We start from the raw sequence: 18230 nt of genomic DNA, 5'->3' as shown, positions 1-18230 counted from the left end.
AACCACTTGCTAAGATCATATCAATGTGGTTGGTTATTTTTAGATTGCTGTTTTTTTCAGTTATATAAATATCAGATATTCTAGGTGTACTTAGACTAAAAAATATCAGCTACCCATATACAGGTTATGGAGTAGCGGTCTTTAGACCGCTGCTTCATAACTTCTGTTTCCGGCGAGCTTGAAGGCTCGCCAGAAACACAGGACATCAAGCTCCGTACGGAGCTTGATAAATTTACCCCATAATCTTGAGTATACATTGTACTCAGGGTACCACTTGCTAATATCAGTGTGGTTATTTTTAGATTGCAGTTTTTTTAAGTTCTATAAATATCAAATATTCTAGGTGTACTTAGACTAAAAAATATCAGCTACCCATACAGGTGTCAAAATAAGTGTTCTCTTCCAAATGTAATACAAAAAAAATATATATTTTTCATGGTGTTGGTAAAAATGTAATATTTGCCTTGGGTCTCATACTCTAGATGTCCTTATATTGGCAATGTTCTGACCCACCATGGGTCTATGTGCTTTTGATAATTTCTAATATGGTGCTGGGGGTCCTATGTGGTGTTGAACCAATACTCTTTGGTGGTTCTAATAGGGCATTTTCCCATCCTGTTTTTCTAATCATGATAAAAAAATTGATACTTAATGACACATTTATGGGGGGGGGGGGGGAATTCAACAGTTGAGAGAGTTTGATAAAGCCCAGAAAACACGTTTATACTTATTTCAGACTTCTCCAAAAGTTTTCAAATGTAATATTTTAATTTTGTGCATTGGGAAAACAAACTTAAAATTATCAGATAGAAACAATCCTTGATCAATTAAAGTTAAAAATATAATAGCAAGCACTTTAGGACCAATAAAAATTAGCAACAGTGGCGTCACTAGGGTTGGTGTCACCCGGTGCGGTAAGTCATGGTGTCACCCCCCCCCCCCAGAAAGCAGACACACACAAAAACACAGGCAAACACACATACAAACACTCAGACACACTTAAAAACATACTCAGATGCACACACAAACACTTGGAAACACACTCAGACACACACACAAAAACACACACACAAAAACACTGAGACACACAAAAACTCAGACACACACATACAAAATATGTAAACTGCACTGCATTAATTAGGAAGCTCATGCCTAGAGCTGCTCCCTGGCTCAGCAGAACATCAAATGAAAGATAAACAGAGCACTCTAAAATAAATCACTGAAGAAAAGGTTTAGGCACGCAAACTATGAAAATTCTGCTCTCTGACTCTGTTCCAAGTCTGTCAGTGCACAGCCCTGAGCCGCATGTCACTGAGCAGTGAGCACAGATAGGCAGGCAGGTTTAGGCTAGCAGCGCAACTTTGCAAGCCCCACGGCACACCCACAACATTCATAGTGAAATTGGGCAGGGGAGGAGCAAAGTACAAACAAGCAAAAGCAGCCGGGAAAACTATTTGTTGAAATTGCAGCACTGGCTCAAGGGGCAAAAAAATTGTGTGTCTACAACTTCCCCAGTCCCACTAATGTTCACAAATGCCAGCCTCTAATAAAATAATCTATGCATCTCAACATTGTATTTCTTTGAATTTCAATAAAATTTAAAAAAAAAAAAAAAAAAAAATTTTTTTTTTTTTTTTTTTGGTGTCACCCCCTGGAGGGTGTCACCCGGGTGCGGCCCGCCCCCCCCGCCCCCCCCTAGTGACGCCACTGATTAGCAAACTAAATAACCCAACAAACACAAACATCCACTATACCGATAATGCCCCTGTTTAAATCCCTTAGAGAGATATGCACAGAGCACAGAGTTTATTTGATCACATCTCACCTCTAAGAATCACTACACACCATTAAAACAACCTGTGATGTAATTGCTAAACCCCTAAAATCACCATTTATTTTTTTGTGTGGATTAAATTAATTATTTTTATTTTTATTTTAGGGGCTAAAGATTTCCAGCTTCACTGGCTTTAACAACATAGGCATTTCGAGATTGTGATCACTAGAAATTATTATCTGTCAACAAATAGCGCAAGATCAGGATCAACCGCACTGCTTGCAACTTTACCTTGGGGCAGATGAATGCAGTTGGGCTGACTGAGGTGAAGTTTGCTGGGCAGTAGAATCCTTCAGCGCACTCTCCTGTAGGTGAGCTCAGCCCAATAGCGGCACAGAAATGCCCAGCATAGCACGGTGCACAGCTCTCCACGGAAAAGCCACCTGCACACAAACACACTGGCTATAGGAATGCTTGCATGGGAAGTGACCACAATTGTATTTCAACACATACATTTATCTGATTTCTAAATGTAACAAAAAAATTCAACAGATTTGAACATTTGTCTATTTTTTCTTTTCTTTTTTTCATGACTCCGTTTGGATCCTTTATGGCCATTCTTGAGCTTATCTCAGACTTCTTCCATTGTTGATACTGTAAATGTTTTTGCATTGGAGCTTAATTTATTTCATTTTTGATTGCTCATTCAGTTAAAGGGGCAGTCTAGACCCAATACAATATTTTCACTACTTATCGTTACTAACCTGAGAATCATCTTGAAACTGGTCCCACATTTATTTACTTGTAAGCAGTGCATGAAACATTTAAATATTCATCGTTTGTTAAGAGCCGATAATGGCCGCCATGCTCTCCCCACCTATTACATGTATAATTTGGTATGTTTGGAATGATCCAATCACAGACAACTATAAAAGGGACAGTCAAAATTAAGCTTTTATGATTCAGGTAGGGCATGCAATTGTAAACAACTTTCCAATTTAGTTTTATCATCACTTTTGCTCTGTTCTCTTGGTATTCTTTGTTGAAAGGTAAATATAGGTAGGCTCAAATGCTAATTTCTAAGCTCTTGAAGGCCGCCTCTTAAGTCAGATAGTTTTGATAGTTTTTCACAGTTAGACAGTGCTGGTTTATGTGTGCCATTTAGATAACATTGTGCTCACTCCTGTGGAATTATCTACAAGCCAGCACTGATTGGCTAAAATGCAAGTCTTCCAAAAGAACTGAGATAAGGGGGAAGTCTACAGAGGCTTAGATACATGGTAATCACAGAGGTAAAAAGTGTATTAATATAACAGTGTTGGTTATGCAAAACTAGGGAAAGGGATAATCTTTTTAAGCAATAAAACTTTGGAGAAGAGTGTCCCTTTAAATAAGTTTTCCTACTATCGCATACTGATTTGTGCATATGCAATTATAAATAGCTAACTAAAATATATTAAACGTGCACTGTTAAACTGTAATACAAGAAAACAGCTAACTGGACAAGATGGAAGCTGTGGCCATTTTCAGATGCTAACAAAAAATAATTATTTAAAAGTTTCATGTACTTCTTACAGCTTATAGAAATGGAAGTTGTTGCAAGATGCTTCTCTGGAATGTAACAATAAGTAAAAAAAGAATCAGTATTGGGTCTAGACTGTCCACGTAAAGGGACGGTCTACTCCAGAAATTTAAATTTTTAAAATAGAAAGTTAATCCCTTTATTACCCATTCCCCAGTTTTTCATAATCATCACAGTTATATTAATACACTTTTTACCTCTGTGGTTACCTTGTATCTAAGCCTCTGCAAACTGCCCCTTATTTCAGTTCTTTTGACAGACATGCATTTAAGAAATGCCCTCTCATAAGTAGCTACACGGGCGTAAGCACAATGCTATCTATATGGCACACATGAACTAACACCCTCTAGCTGTGAACAACTGTCAAATGCATTCAGATACGAGGCGACCTTCAAGAGCTTAGAAATTAGGATAAGAGCCTACCTAGGTTTAGCTTTCAACTAAGAATATCAAGAGAACAAAGCAAATTTGATGATAAAAGTAAATTGGAAAGTTGTTTAAAATGACATGCCTCATCTGAATGATAAAAGTTTAATTCTGACCAGACTGTCCCTTTAATTTAATAAACTATTCAAAATATTATTTTTAACTATCAGCTATTAAATTAATTGTAACAGTCATCATCACACTGCTGTCCTGTCCATAGTTCATGTAGTACACCAGCACTATGGGTATAAAACTTTCATCTTTAATAAACGGACCAAGTTAAAATAAGCTGTATTCACACCTGGTGTGGATCTGTCCTGTCCATATGGTGCAACTTAGGGGGGCAGCAGCACTCATTTGCCTTATACAGTTTTAGGGTCTTATTTTGGAAATAGGCAGAAGGTTGTTTTCAATTAAAATGAAAAGCTCTTTAACCAACCTCCTTATGACCTCTTTGAGAGGAGCAGTCACGTAACCTTTAATGGTTATGCGATTGATGAGAAAACAACAACAACACCAAGTTTAGTGCTGGAAGGTTCTTAAATTCTAACAATAAATCTGCACTACAACAAGACCTCTCACTTAAAAAGGAGAACATTCTATTTTATTTGAGGAGTCACACAATGACCCCTATTAATGGCACATGGGTAATATAAAAATGCTAATATATTACCCGGGTAAATACCAGCAAAATATCATTCCAATCACCAAGGGAATCCCTTTTTTAAAGAGGAGAAACCCAACTTAAACACAATTTTTTTAAAGAAGAAGTCACACGACATTGGATTCCATAGTTCTCCAGCTTGGAGAGAAATTTCAGACTTCACAGGAGCTGAACTCATTGAATATTCAAAAGAAAAGGGGCAAATCTCTCCAGTACTACGAGATCTCTCTCATTTCTAAAGATGAAGCAGAGACAAGCCCAGTGCAATACATCCCTGCGTTATATCAGAGTTTTGTTATACTTTTGTTATACTTACACTTTCTGCTTTGTATTTAGATTACTTTACATTTACTTTAGATTTTGCCCTTTCAGTATTATTGTGTTTATGCTTTGTACTTTCTCATTTATATTTTAATACACTTAAATGTAGCTCTACAGTGATTTTACAAATTCTGAAAGTTTCTGTGTTTAACAAATTAGGATCATCCTTTGTATATTTCACTGCAAATTACACTGAACCTTGAATTTGCTGCATTGCAAACTAAAACTGACAGCTTCAGAAAATGGAAGGGACAGGCAGTGACGTATTTAGGGTTTGTGCTGCCCTAGGCACTTTAAATTCTGTTCCCCCCAGGTTTTTGGCCTTTTTTGGTCATAATATTTTTTAGCCAGGATGTAATGTGACCTTTTTTTCATGGCATTTTCAAAGTAAATGTTTGTGTTTAAGTGGGCGTGTGTGTGTGTAGTGTGAGTCTGTGCAGTGCGCATGTGTTGTGTAGTGAGTGTGCAGTGTGTGTGTAGCATAGTGTGCATGTGTTGTGCAGTGAGTGTGCAGTGTGTGTGTAGTGCAGTGTGCATGTGTTGTGCAGTGAGTGTGCAGTGTGTGTCTGCAGTGCAGTGTGCATGTGTTGTGCAGTGAGTCTGCAGTGTGTGTGTGTAGTGTAGCGCAGTGTGCATGTGTTGTGCAGTGAGTGTGTGTAGTGCAGTGTGCGTGTATGTGTGGATGTAGTGAGTTAATGTGCAGTGTGCATGTGTTAAGCAGTGTGTGTGTGTAGTGCAGTGTATGTGTGTGTGTAGTGTGAGTGTGTGCAGTGTGCATGTGATGTGCAGTGAGTGTGCAGTGTGTGTGTGTGTAGTGCAGTGTGCGTGTATGTGTGGGTGTAGTGATACTCAAAAAGTGCTGCCCCCCAAAATATGTTGCCCTAGGCAAGTGCCTTGTTTACCTAGGCCAAAAAATGCCCCTGGGGACAGGAGAGTTCCCAGGGCTGAACAGGGGAGTTCTCAGGGTATGAAAAAATAAAAAAAAAGGAGCACAAGGGCTGATGCATAAAGATGTTTTAATGAAACATGGGGTAAAAAAACACACTTGCAAGTGTAGGAAAGGCCTGGTGCATTTTGGCTTGCGCCGTCCCCAGGGTATGCCTGAAGTTCTCAAACTGATTTGTCTCGTCAGCTGTATGCAAGGGAAGTTTGCCAAAAATTTACAATACACTTATTTTATCTAACAGAAAAGTAATATATACTAAACTATAGACAAAGGCAGGTTAAATTGTAGTGAAAACATTTCATTTTAATTTGTAATTGATGCAAAAGGAGCCTTTATATCAGACCCAGGGTTCTCTAGTTACCTTATCTCTCCCATGTGAAATTTTGTATCCCAGAGAGCTTTCTATGAAAGGCATTTCTCATCTATCTGGGATCTCCAGGTTCATCCCCTTTTCTTAGAAAATTCAGTGGGTTCTGTATCTGTGAAGTCGGCACTATAATCTTTCTCCAAACTAGAGAATGTTTGATTATCTGGCCCATAGATAATAATGATGCTCTCTGGGAAACTGAAGTTGCCGGTTTTTCAGTTTAAATTTAAATAAAAGACATACAAAGTACAATCTAATTTGTAAAATATACACATAAATATACAAAGTATGCTAATTTGCTAAAGTACACAGAAGCTGTTAAGTATTATCATAATTTGTAAAATCACAATCCTAAATACACTGTTGTATAGAAAATAAAATACAAAATAGAAAGTTTAAAGTTTAAATGTAATAAAAGTTAATCTGAAGTGTAAATTTAAATAAAATAAAAAGCACAAAGTGTAAATGCAGCAAAACTGTCATGTCATGCAGTGCTATATTGCACTGGGCTTGTCTCTCCTTCACATACAGAAATGCAGGGAACGCCCCTAGGAGAGGTAAAGTATATCTGCTGTTTGAAATGTTCATTATGGATCTAGCAGTGCTGGAGAATCATTTTAGAATATCTCACCTGAGTAGAGAGGTTTTGAATATCAGGGCCTTAATGAGACATTAAACTGAAATAAAAATTAAACGTGCAAGAACATTATCTAACATGCTATATACAGTATATTCATGGAAAAGGATAATCTTATTTATTGAAACTAACAGTAATTCACAATTATTCTTTGGGACAGAGGCTGACTAGCTAATAAGTAAATGCCAAAGATCCATAAACGTATTGAGAGTAGTAAAAACAATACATTGTGTATATATATATATAAACATTTCAGCACTGTACCTGCTGAGGTTTTTAAAGTACCCACTGGGCAGGGCTTGGGTGACTGTGTTCCTTCTGAGCAATAATGACCAGGGGGGCATGGTCCATTTAGTGGGAAATGGGCTGTTTTTTGTGGGATTGCGTCTGCAGCTTCTCCTTCACAATAATAACCAGCTGAGCATAGACCTGCAGAGAGAATATAAACTGGTCAGTGGTAAATAAACATTATCACATACATGAAGATATGTGCTTGTGACTCTTAGCGAGAGCTTCAGGATATCCTGAGATGGTCAAACCCTTAGCAGAGGGTGTTCCATAGAATTACAGTGCACCATGAGGAGATCTTGCACTCATAATGTATAATTTTTTGATCATAAAATGTTTATAGAGATACGTATTGCATACTATTGCCCATATACACTGAAAACACATTATTCTCAATTGTATATAACTGTCCTTTAGAATAACAAACCTAATGGCTTTCAACATAAAAGCACAATTAAAGTCCATGGAGATTTTCGTAGATAAATAATTTGATACGTTTTTCTAATGGATTGTGATTTATCACTGTATTAGGTGACATTGGGTTGTGTACATGCGTCCAAAGAGAACAAAGCATTGTACACTGCTGAACTGTATACTCGTTAAATGTAATCAGTCAAGGGTAATATTTATTGTATGGAAACTAGATATTACATACAAGAACATCAGAAGGATTTGTAAACATCCCCTGTTAATTCATATGTTTAGTTTAATTGCCTGTGAGATATCAGTTTCACTAATATTGTTGTTGAATCAAGGCTTCTTAGTGGGTAGAGATGAATAATTCATGTAAATTTGGGCCCCACAATTTTTGATGATGGCCATTTATATTGTAAGATGTATTTAATTTGTTTAACCCAATCAATCAACCATGACAATTTGTTGTAATTTATTTTTGTAGCTTTAATTTATTAAAAAAAATAAGACTATATCAGTTTAATTAGTTCCATCTATTAACAGGCAAGTAGATGTTTATCTCAGAGGTGGTATTTAAATTAGACACATGTTCTATTATGACAATTACAACTTCCATGGAGAAGAAAACTATTATTAAATAAGATATATTTAAATAGTAATTTCCTTATGGTGCTTACATAAAACTGCATAGCAGTTCTTTATTTAAATGGTCTTTATATTTATATAAAAAAATGATACCATGCAAATAAATTTGTACTATTTAAATATGCCTTTTGTGTTACAAAAAAAAGTTATTGTAAAGTATTTAAAGGGACGGTCAAGTCCAAAAAATCCTTTCATGATTTAAATAGGGAATATAATTTTAAACAACTTTCCAATTTACTTTTATCACCAATTTTGCTTTGTTCTCTTGGTATTCTTAGTTGAAAGCTAATTCTATGAAGTTCATATGCTAATTTCTTAAAACTTGAAGACTGCCTCTAATCTAAATGCATTTTGACCACTAGAGGGCATTAGTTCATGTGTTTCATATAGATAACATTGAGCTCATGCACGTGAAGTTACCCTGGAGTGAGCACTGGTTGGCTAAAATGCAAGTCTGTCAAAAGAACTGAAATAAGGGGGCAGCTTGCAGAGGCTTAGGTAGAAGGTAATCACAGAGGAGAAAAGTACATTTCTATAACAGTGTTGGTTATGCAAAACTGGTGAATGGGTAATGAAGGGATTATCTTTCTTTTTAAACAACAAAAATTCTGGTGTTGACTGTCCCTTTAATTTTATTTAAAAAAGGAACAGAAAGTGTATTATGAACACAACTTATCCTTGGAGAAATTGCTCATTGGGTAATAAGTAGACATGTGCGTTTCGATTTGAATTTCCGAATTACCCTAGCAACGAAACTAAACTAATCCGAATGCATTTGTAACAAATAAATCTGAATTAGTTCAGATGTATTCGTTACATTCGAATGGCCATGGACTAATCACAATTACACTAGTATTGTACAGTATATTAAGTTATATCAGACTGCTAGCTCTGTGCAGGGCACATTATGTAGCTGGTACCTGGGAGGTTGGTACTTAGGTGGGATGTGCTCTGCATTACACTAGTATTATGTACTGTATATTAGGTTATATACCTCTGCTAGCTCTGTGCATATATTGTAGCTGGTACCTGTGAGGTTGGTACTTATGTTGATTCAGATGGGTTACACCTAATATACAGTACATAATACTAGTCTAGAACACTGCACATCCCACCTAACAGATACCGAACTTCCGAATTTACGAATCAAATCCGAACCGAATACATCCAAATTTATTCGAATCGGAATGAATCTGAAACAAATTCATTTGAATGTATACAAATTTGAATCGATCTGAAAACGAAATTTTAACCCCTTAAGGACCAGCGACGTACCCTGTATGTCACTGGCCATTTTTTGGGACTTGATTGTTTTATAGCGCGGTCTTGCCACCAGCGTTGAGACTGCTCTATTCCACAAAGCCTGCTGGAGGGAGGGCATTAATAGTGTGTTCTTGCTAGACTTGTGCTATTATGTCCGGAAAAAACCCTTAACGACCAGTGACATACAGGGTACATTGTGGTCATTAAGGGGTTAAAAAATCCAAAACAAATTTTTCCCCTGTAAACAATTCTACTAATAAGGGCATCTCACAACAAAACATGTTGCAAGGAATAAAAATACCATAATGGCCTTTTTTGCCCATATTCAACGCTCAAATATTAGGAAATCAGGCACTAGAGAGGGAAAAAAAAAATTAAAAAAAAATTAAAAAATAAGACAGGAAGAACGTTTTTTATTTTCTTGTCTTAAGTTAAGTAGCAGATATTAATACAGAAGATGTGAGATGTGTTAATTGTATCTGTATTTGTGTAACAGCTGAGCTTTAGTGACTTCCAAGTCAAAATGTAAGCAACATGATCTCAAAGTACCCAAAAGAAAATTCAGATTCCAATGGTTATTGACCCATTATTTGGCTTGTAAAAAAACAGCGGTACAATTTAGGAGAAGGGGTGGGGACCCTGGGTTTGTGTAGATGGTCTGGTTGGATGCAGGTCATTATAGAAAGAACTGGCAAGAAGAAGCCCCCATCCCCCTGGATGCAGGTCATTTTAGTGGGAACATATGTGTTACATGGTGTACCCGCTTACAGCTGCTGGAATGATCAGTGGTTGAACAAGCACATTTTGGTTAGGTGAATTTATGGTTGTTATATATTTATCGTTTTTATTGTGCATTTGATGTTTTAATGAAATTGGTTGTGACCCTTTGTACCCATATAAATATGTGTTTAGTTTGCACAGTTAGTGGACTCTAAGGGGTCATGTAATTTACATTTGCAAAATGTGCTTTTTTCTTCTCTATCCGCAGAGGCTGAAATAGACAAATATAATTGGAGAAGAATATTCAACACCACACTCACTGCACCCAACTCAGAGGTGCTAAACAGTCTCACTGGGATCTTTTACATGTTTTGACTGACTGACCCTCCATCAATATAATTGTTACCAGTACAAAATGCAGATTATTTGCAACCCAGTCAACACATCACACAGGGGGTTCACATATGTTTAAAGGGACATAAAACCCCACATTTTCTTTCATGAATCAATAGAACTTAGAGTATTAAACAACTTTTCAATTTACTTGTGTTATCAAATTTTATTTGTTTTCTTGTTGTCCTTTGTTGCAAAGCAGCAAGGTAAGTTCATGAGTGTGCACGCGTCTGCAGTGTTATATGGCAATAGCTTTGCAACTTTAGCAAGTACACTAGATACATAAGCAAGTACACTAGTTACATAAGCAAGTAAACTAGATACATAAGCAAGTGCACTAGGTACATAAGCAAGTGCACTAGATACATAAGCAAGTGCACTAGATACTTAAGCAAGTACACTAGATACATAAGCAAGTGCACTAGATACATAAGCAAGTACACTAGTTACATAAGCAAGTAAACTAGATACATAAGCAAGTGCAGTAGATACATAAGCAAGTGCACTAGATACATAAGCAAGTGCACTAGATACTTAAGCAAGTACACTAGATACATAAGCAAGTGCACTAGATACATAAGCAAGTGCACTAGATACACAAGCAAGTACACTAGATACATAAGCAAGTGCACTAGATACATAAGCAAGTACACTAGATACATAAGCAAGTGCACTAGATACATAAGCAAGTACACTAGATACATAAGCAAGTGCACTAGATACATAAGCAAGTGCACTAGATGCTTAAGCAAGTACACTAGATACATAAGCAAGGGCACTAGATACATTAGCAAGTACACTAGATACATAAGCAAGTACACTAGATACATAAGCAAGTGCACTAGATACATAAGCAAGTGCACTAGATACTTAAGCAAGTACACTAGATACATAAGCAAGGGCACTAGATACATTAGCAAGTACACTAGATACATAAGCAAGTACACTAGATACATAAGCAAGTACACTAGATACATAATCAAGTGCACTAGATACATTAGCAAGTGCACTAGATACATAAGCAAGTACAATAGATACATAAGCAAGTACACTAGATACATTAGCAAGTGCACTAGATACATTAGCAAGTATACTAGATACATAAGCAAGTGCACTAGATACATAAGCAAGTGCACTAGATACATAAGCAAGTGCACTAGATACTTAAGCAAGTACACTAGATACATAAGCAAGGGCACTAGATACATTAGCAAGTACACTAGATACATAAGCAAGTACACTAGATACATAAGCAAGTACACTAGATACATAAGCAAGTGCACTAGATACATTAGCAAGTGCACTAGATACATAAGAAAGTACAATAGATACATAAGCAAGTACACTAGATACATTAGCAAGTGCACTAGATACATTAGCAAGTACACTAGATACATAAGCAAGTGCACTAGATACATAAGCAAGTGCACTAGATACATTAGCAAGTACACTAGATACATAAGCAAGTGCACTAGATGCATTAGCAAGTGCACTAGATACATTAGCAAGTACACTAGATACATTAGCAAGTACACTAGATACATAAGCAAGTACACTAGATACATAAGCAAGTGCACTAGATACATAAGCAAGTACACTAGATACATAAGCAAGTACTCTAGATACATAAGCAAGTGCACTAGATACATAAGCAAGTGCACTAGATACATAAGCAAGTGCACTAGATACATAAGCAAGTACACTAGATACATAAGCAAGTACTCTAGATACATAAGCAAGTGCACTAGATACATAAGCAAGTACACTAGATACATAAGCAAGTACTCTAGATACATAAGCAAGTACACTAGATACATAAGCAAGTGCACTAGATACATAAGCAAGTACACTAGACGGCAGCACTATTTCCGGTCATGTAATGCTAAAGACAAGTGCGCACTACTTATCTAGAAATCTCCTCAACAAAGAACAAAAAGTGAACAAAGCATATTTGATAATAGAAGTAAATTGGAAACATTTTTAAAATTGTATTCTCTATCTGAATCATGAAAGAAAATTTTTGAGTTACATATCCCTTTAACCCCTTAATGACTGATGACGTATAGGGTACGTCCTACAAAAAACGGTTGTTAACGACCAAGGACGTACCCTGTATGCCGTCGGCTAATCTGAGCACTGAAAGTGATCGAGATCGCTTCCAACTGCTCTAATAGTATTGCAGCGATGCCTCGATGCTGAGGCATCCTGCAATACTGTTCCCAACTGCCGGGTCCCAGTTTGATCACTCCCGCACGAGTGATCACTTCCGGTTTCGCTCCACGTGGAGCCCGACAGTGTAGGAGAGCATCAGAAGCGATCGGACAGGCTTCTGATGCTCTGCTTGTGTGCTGAGTGCCTCGGTGGGTCGAGGCGATATCAGCTAGATTACGAGTTTTGCGTTATGAGTGAAAAAGCATAACGCTGCTTTTTCCCTAACGCCGGTATTACAAGTCTTGCAGGTATAGGTGTACCGCACACCTTTTTGGCCGTCATGCAACGTCAGTACTGCACTTTTAAAAAAGTCCTTTTTCAATGGGACTTCCATAGCGCTGCTATTATGAGTTTGCCTGGGAGGCCAAAAAGTGAGCGGTACACCCTATACTGACAAGATCCGTACCGCCATCTAAAGTCAGTAGTTCTGAGTTTTACGTTACAAAGCTGTAGCATAAAACTCATAACTAAAGTGTTAAAAAGTATACTAACACCAATAAACTACCTATTAACCCCTAAACCGAGGCCCTCCAACATCGCAAACACTATAATACATTTATTAACCCCTAATCTGCCGCTCCGGATATTAACCCCTATTCTGCCGCTCCCCGACATCGTTGCCACTATAATAAACCTATTAACCCCTAAACCGCCACCCTCCCACATCGCAAACACTATTTAAAGATTATTAACCCCTAATCTGCCGTCTGCCCACACCACAGCTAAAATAAACCTATTAACCAGTAGACTGCAAGCCCCCCACAACAAAATATATTACATTAAACTATTAACCCCTAAACCTCTAGCCTCCCACATCACTACATAAATGTATTAACCCCTAACCCTAACCCTAATGTAACCCTAAGCCTAAGTCTAACCCTAACCCTAACACCCCCTAACTTAAATATAATTAAAATAAATCTAAATAAAAATTACAATTATTATCTAAATAATTCCTATTTAAAACTAAATACATACTTACCTATAAAATAAAACCTAAGTTAGCTACAAAATAACTAATAGTTATATTGTATCTATCTTAGGTTTTATTTTTATTTCACAGGTAAGTTTGTATTTATTTTAACTAGGTGGACTAGATAGTAAATAGTTATTAACTATTTACTAGCTACCTATTTAAAATAAATACAAAGTTAACTGTAAAATAAAACCTAACCTGACTTACACTAAAACCTAACATTACAATAAAATAAATTAAATTAATAAAATACAATTATCTAAATTACAAAAAATATGAAACACTAAATTAAAAACCAAATTATCAAAAATAAAAATGAATTACTCCTAATCTAATATCCCTATCAAAATAAAAAAGCCCCCCAAAATAAAAAAAAACCCTAGCCTGCACAAAACTGCCATTGGCCCTTAAAAGGGCCTTTTGTGGGGCATTGCCCCAAAGAAATCAGCTCTTTTACCTGTAAAATAAAATACAAACAACCCCCCAACAGTAAAACCCACCACTCACACAACCAAACCCCCCAAATAAAATTCTATGTAAATAAATCTAAGGTAACCATTGCCCTGGATGGGCATTGCCCTTAAAAGGGCATTTAGCTCTTTTACGGTGCCCAAACCCTAAGCTAAAAATAAAAACCACCCAATAAACCCTTAAAAAATCTAACACTAACCCCCAATGATCCACTTACAGTTTTTGAAGACCGAACATCCATCCTCATCCAGGCGGCAGAAGTCTTCATCCAAGCGGGCAGAAGTCCTCATCGAAGCCGGCAGAAGTCCTCATCCAAGTGGGCAGAAGTCCTCATCGAAGTGGGCAGAAGTCTTCATCCAGGCGGCATCTTCTATCTTTATCCATCCGGCGCGGAGCGGGTCCATCTTCAAGACATCCGGCGTGAATTATCCTCTTCTTCCGATCGTCGCTGGAAAATGAAGTTCACTTTAAGTGACGTCATAAAAAGATGGCGTCCCTTACATTCCGAATGGCTGATAGAATTCATCAGCCAATGGGAAATATAGGGGACAAAATCCTATTGGCTGTTGCAATCATGCACTTCAGCGACAACAGCCTGTGCCCCCCTAGGGAGCATCCCCAATTTGACAGGCTGTATAAAATCTGCCCCCTGATTACCCACTTTGCTGCCAGGTTTACAGAGACTTATACACCTGGAAGGAATATATGCGTGGATGAATCCCTGATGAAGTATAAGAGAAGGCTGGGATTCAAGCAGTATATTCCTTCCAAGCGCTCCAGGTATGGGTTCAAGGTGTATAATCTCTGTGAGAGCGAGACTGGGTATACTCAGGCCTTCCGGGTGTATGAGGGAAAGGATAACCACCTTGACCCTCCAGGTTGCCCAGAACATATGGGAACCACTGGCAAGATTGTCTAGGACCTGATATTACCCCTAATGAACAAAGGGTACCACTTGTACTTAGATAATTATTATAAAAGTGTCCTTTTGTTCAAGCTACTGTATTGCTTTGATACAGTAGCTTGCGGTACACTTAAAAAGAACCGGGCAGGTTTGCCAGGACAACTTGCACGCACCCGGCTATGAAAGGGGGAGACCTCAGCTCTGCGCCAAGAGGAGCTGTTGGCAGTTAAGTACAGAGACAAGAAGGATGTATACCTTCTTACCACCATCCCCACAGAGAGGACGGTGGAGGTCTCTGTATGTGGCAGAGCTGAGATCATAAAGAAGCCAGTGTGCATCAAGGCTTATAACAGGCATATGGGTGGGGTTGATCTGGCTGCTGCAGCCCTACCTAATTATGCGGAAGATAAGGGCCTGGTACAAAAAGGTTACAATTTACTTAATGCAGATTGCAACCCACAACGCTTTTTTGTTGTTCAAAAAAGCAAACCCCGGAATGAACAGACTTTTTTTTATAGTTTCAGCTGCAGATCATTTCGGGGATTTTGTACCATGACGCACTTGCTTCCCGGGTGGTGATGGGAGAGAGCAGAGTTGGCACTACCCATTTTATTTTTAAAATCCCACTTACTGCCACAAAGCAGAAACCACAAAAAAATGCAGAGTCTGTACCAAGAGGGGGCAGAGAAAGGACACCATGGGGTAAATGTATCATGGTGCGGACAGACATGATCCGCTATAGCGAATCATGTCCGCCGCACATCGATAAATGCTAACAGCATACGTTGTCAGCATTTATCATTGCACCAGCAGTTCTTGTGAACTGCTGGTGCAATACCACCCCCTACAGAACCCGATCATATTTGATCATGCTGATTGCTGTCCCCCACCTCAGAGTCGGAACTGAAGCAGAGTGGGTCGGAAGCAACTTCCGCTGCTTCATAAATCGACCCCCATATATTACTGTCCTGATTGCCCTGGACAGCCTGGACTCTGCATTGGGGACTGCTTCAAGTGGAATCATACAATGGTCCATTAAAAATAAAATTGCTGTTATTCTTTTTTTGGTTATGTTCACTGTTAGAGGATTTTTTGTCTGTTTGTTTTTTTACTTTTTCTGTGCCAGATTTTTACATTTCACTACTCTATTTTATATAAGTTCTAACATTGGGGATGTTTTTTTTTTCTTACCAAAACCCCTGTCAAACCTATGCATGGGGGGCATAGGTGTACTCAGGGTGCCTTGCAGAAAACAATCTGGAGTGTTTTTTTGCAAAAACTTACAACAGTCCCTCCTAAATCATAGTCAAAAAGCAATGTGTGTGTAAAATGAAAATTGAAAAATTACCACCATATACTTTCTCCAATTCTTTGGGCTAAAATGGTTGCATCAAAGGCATCAAAGCACACCATATACAATGACTTGGGGTATCAACATTTCAAAAATATACACTTTCATGGCAATAAATAAAACTGTATTGTAAAAATACTCTCACTTTTAATAACCAAAATTACAAGTCATAAAATTGTAACAGAAACTTCCCAAAATCCTGGCAAACCTATGCATGGGGGGAATAGGTGTACTCAGGAGGTCTTGCAGAAAACAACCTGGAGTGTTTTTTTGCAATAACTTACAACAGGCTCTTCTAAATCATAGCCAAAAAGCAATGTGTGTGTAAAAATGAAAAAAAAACACCACACACTTTTTCCAATTGTTGTTGAACACATATTGAGGTGTTTTTTTTGTAGTAACACATGACAAGAACTAAGAATCCATGCCTAAAGTACAACGTGCGTGAAAAATAACACAAAATAATGACTACCCAAAAGTTTGACAAAGACTGGTGGTTGAATTAGTGCATGGAAAGTGTTAAAATACTAGCATTTCAAATACCCTAGGGTGTCTACTTTTCAAAAATATATGGTTTGATGGGGGTAATTTACATTGCCCGGCTTCAGAAATGTCCCAAATAGGACATGGGTGCATGATGACAGATGTGAAAATTCCAAGTTGGAAAACTGGAATGTGCCCCCTAAAAATAAGGCCTTTTAGCCCCCTGAGAACCCAACAAAACTATTCATGGGTGGTATCACTGTACTCAGGAGATGTTGTTGAACACATATTGAGGTGTTTTTTTGCAGTAACAAATAACAGGAATTAAGACTCCATGCCTAAAGTACAACGTGTGTGAAAAATATCACAAAATAATGACTACACAAAAGATTGACAAAGACTGGTGGTTGAATTAGTGCATGGAAAGTGTTAAAATACCTGCATTTCAAATACCCTAGGGTGTCTATTTTTCAAAAATATATGGTTTGATGGGGGTAAATTACATTGGCCGGCCTCAAAAATTACCCAAATAGGACATGGGTGCATGATGACAGATGTGAAAATTCCAAGTTGGAAAACTGGAATGTGCCCCCTAAAAATAAGGCCTTTTAGCCCCCTGAGAACCCAACAAAACTATTCATGGGTGGTATCACTGTACTCAAGAGATGTTGTTGAACACATATTGAGGTGTTTTTTTGCAGTAACAAATAACAGGAATTAAGACTCCATGCCTAAAGTACAACGTGTGTGAAAAATATCACAAAATAATGACTACACAAAAGATTGACAAAGACTGGTGGTTGAATTAGTGCATGGAAAGTGTTAAAATACCTGCATTTCAAATACCCTAGGGTGTCTATTTTTCAAAAATATATGGTTTGATGGGGGTAAATTACATTGGCCGGCCTCAGAAATTACCCAAATAGGACATGGGTGCATGATGACAGATGTGAAAATTCCAAGTTGGAAAACTGGAATGTGCCCCCTAAAAATAAGGCCTTTTAGCCCCCTGAGAACCCAACAAAACTATTCATGGGTGGTATCACTGTACTCAGGAGATGTTGTTGAACACATATTGAGGTGTTTTTTTTGCAGTAACAAATAACAGGAATTAAGACTCCATGCCTAAAGTACAACGTGTGTGAAAAATATCACAAAATAATGACTACACAAAAGATTGACAAAGACTGGTGGTTGAATTAGTGCATGGAAAGTGTTAAAATACCTGCATTTCAAATACCCTAGGGTGTCTATTTTTCAAAAATATATGGTTTGATGGGGGTAAATTACATTGGCCGGCCTCAGAAATTACCCAAATAGGACATGGGTGCATGATGACAGATGTGAAAATTCCAAGTTGGAAAACTGGAATGTGCCCCCTAAAAATAAGGCCT

At 37.7% G+C, this 18230-nt stretch overlaps 1 long non-coding RNA gene across 1 annotated transcript in view; it reads left to right on the top strand.

The window, feature by feature from the left end:
• LOC128639242 (uncharacterized) overlaps positions 1–18230 on the top strand; it is a 156667-nt gene that overhangs the window by 44247 nt on the left and 94190 nt on the right. Inside the window, exon 2 of the long non-coding RNA XR_008399149.1 lies at positions 1940–2145. This is a non-coding gene — a long non-coding RNA (uncharacterized LOC128639242). The remainder of the gene's footprint in view (positions 1–1939; positions 2146–18230) is intronic.

This window comes from Bombina bombina, chromosome 8 (genome assembly GCF_027579735.1).
Source record: "Bombina bombina isolate aBomBom1 chromosome 8, aBomBom1.pri, whole genome shotgun sequence".
Lineage (NCBI taxonomy): Eukaryota > Metazoa > Chordata > Amphibia > Anura > Bombinatoridae > Bombina > Bombina bombina.
The sequence above is the reverse complement of the archived record's forward strand: the minus strand, read 5'-3'. Positions and strand labels throughout refer to the sequence as shown.